Source organism: Sinocyclocheilus rhinocerous, unplaced genomic scaffold (genome assembly GCF_001515625.1).
Source record: "Sinocyclocheilus rhinocerous isolate Xijiao unplaced genomic scaffold, SAMN03320098_v1.1 scaffold561, whole genome shotgun sequence".
NCBI classification, from domain to species: domain Eukaryota; kingdom Metazoa; phylum Chordata; class Actinopteri; order Cypriniformes; family Cyprinidae; genus Sinocyclocheilus; species Sinocyclocheilus rhinocerous.
Genome location: NW_015641041.1, coordinates 1,226,683 through 1,229,378, shown reverse-complemented (window position 1 = coordinate 1,229,378; position 2,696 = coordinate 1,226,683). Strand labels below are relative to the sequence as shown.

At 26.2% G+C, this 2,696-nt stretch overlaps 1 protein-coding gene and 1 long non-coding RNA gene across 2 annotated transcripts in view; one reads left to right on the top strand and one right to left on the bottom strand.

Moving 5' to 3' along the window:
- Positions 1-2,696, bottom strand: part of LOC107754389 (uncharacterized) — a 42,168-nt gene that overhangs the window by 29,748 nt on the left and 9,724 nt on the right. The gene's annotated exons all lie outside the window — the stretch shown is intronic.
- The window catches only part of LOC107754388 (uncharacterized protein KIAA1644 homolog), a 14,181-nt gene that overhangs the window by 4,002 nt on the left and 7,483 nt on the right, over positions 1-2,696 (top strand). The window lies entirely within an intron of this gene.

Below are 2,696 nucleotides of genomic sequence, written 5' to 3'. Positions count from 1 at the left end.
TTATTATTATTATTATTATTATTATTATTATTATTAATAATAATAATAATAATAATAATCACAATTCAATCAATTTTAAAATATTTTAAATCATTATATTAATCATTTAAATATTTAAATATTTTTAGATAAATATTGTTTAAATACTATAACCTGCTTGGCTGTGTTTTTATATAAAATATTGTCTAAATTATATATTTTAATTTGGGAAAAAATACTAAATCCAAATTGTCATTCACAAAATATAATTATTAACATTAAATCTATAATTCATAATATACTTTGATGAATATTTTCTATTTGTAATTTATTTACATTTCGTTGATTGATTGATTGATTGATTGATTGATTGAATATTTGTGGCATATAATGCAGTTCATTTATCCATTTTTTTGTGGCTCCAAAGCACCAGACATTTCAGAAATACTGCATAAATGAATAAATGGACAAGAAATATTAATTTGTTTAATTTATGAAGTGATATAAAAGAGATTAAAAATAGAGCCACTGTGTAGGAAACCATTGTATGGACGTCATTATACATAAATTGACATCATGCTAATGACCAAATTGATTGATTGATTGATTGATTGATTGATTGATTGATTGATTGATTGATTGATTGATTGATTGATTGATTGATTGATTGATTGATTGATTGATTGAATATTTGTGGCATATAATGCAGTTCATTTATCCATTTTTTTGTGGTTCCAAAGCACCAGACATTTCAGAAATACTGCATAAATGAATAAATGGACAAGAAATATTGATTTGTTTAATTTATGAAGTGATATAAAAGAGATTAAAAATAGAGCCACTGTGTAGGAAACCATTGTATGGACGTCATTATACATAAATTGACATCATGCTAATGACCAAACAGAATGAAGTATTCCAGAGCTCTGCGATAATATTGGTTAATTGGTTATCAACAGAAAAATAGTTTCACAGGTGAAAGATTTTTTGAAAGATTATAAAAGACAAATTTGGTTTTGCCCAGAGGTCACACCACATTATAACCTCTCGGTTTAATTTTTGACGCTATGAAATGCTTCCCTTCATCAAATATTAACTGAAAATACTAACTGCCCTCAGATCAGGGTAACAGCCTCACACTGTCCCTCTGAGGCGGTCTCATGACAGCTAATGATGTGGAAATGTCTGGGGCCGCGGTGTGCTGCTGCGCTCTCAGGCAGGATTGAAGTTACTGAAAGGGCGGTCATCCTAGTGGGAAGCCATTTCATTCTCATCTGTGGTCAGCAGGATGTAGCCAGTGATATTTACTGATGGCCTGAGGTTAAACCACCTTCAGAAGCAGCCGAGAGAACAGGAACCAGCATCTTTGGACGCTTCGGCATATAAAGGCATATCTGGTGCAGATTTGAGTTATTGTGCATCAGGCTATTGTGAGTCCAGGTTAGAATGAACATCAACAACCCATGATAAGTGTCTGTGATTACGGCCCAGAATCACAGAATTCGTTAATAATGTTATGGTCTAGATTTTAGATATATTAGAATGTTTAATATGAGATTTTAGAATGTTATATTTAACAAGAGATTTTAGAATGTTATATTTAACAAGAGATTTTAGAATGAGGTTTTAGAATGTTATATTTAATAAGAGGTTTTAGAATGTTATAGCCTATTTAACAAGAGATTTTAGAATGAGATTTTAGAATGTTATATTTAACAAGAGATTTTAGAATGTTATATTTAACAAGAGATTTTAGAATGTTATATTTAACAAGAGATTTTAGAATGTTATATTTAACAAGAGATTTTAGAATGTTATATTTAACAAGAGATTTTAGAATGTTATATTTAACAAGAGATTTTAGAATGTTATATTTAACAAGAGATTTTAGAATGTTATATTTAAAGAGATTTTAGAATATTATATGCAACAAGAGATTTTAGAATGTTATAGCCTATTTAACAAGAGATTTTAGAATGAGATTTTAGAATGTTATATTTAACAAGAGATTTTAGAATGTTATATTTAAAGAGATTTTAGAATATTATATGCAACAAGAGATTTTAGAATGTTATAGCCTATTTAACAAGAGATTTTAGAATGAGATTTTAGAATGTTATATTTAACAAGAGATTTTAGAATGTTATATTTAACAAGAGATTTTAGAATGTTATATTTAACAAGAGATTTTAGAATGTTATATTTAACAAGAGATTTTAGAATGTTATATTTAACAAGAGATTTTAGAATGATATGCAACAAGAGATTTTAGAATGTTATAGCCTATTTAACAAGAGATTTTAGAATGAGATTTTAGAATGTTATATTTAACAAGAGATTTTAGAATGTTATATTTAACAAGAGATTTTAGAATGTTATATTTAACAAGAGATTTTAGAATGTTATATTTAACAAGAGATTTTAGAATGTTATATTTAACAAGAGATTTTAGAATGTTATATTTAACAAGAGATTTTAGAATGTTATATTTAACAAGAGATTTTAGAATATTATATGCAACAAGAGATTTTAGAATGTTATAGCCTATTTAACAAGAGATTTTAGAATGAGATTTTAGAATGTTATATTTAACAAGAGATTTTAGAATGTTATATTTAACAAGAGATTTTAGAATGTTATATTTAACAAGAGATTTTAGAATGTTATATTTAACAAGAGATTTTAGAATGTTATATTTAACAAGAGATTTTAGAATG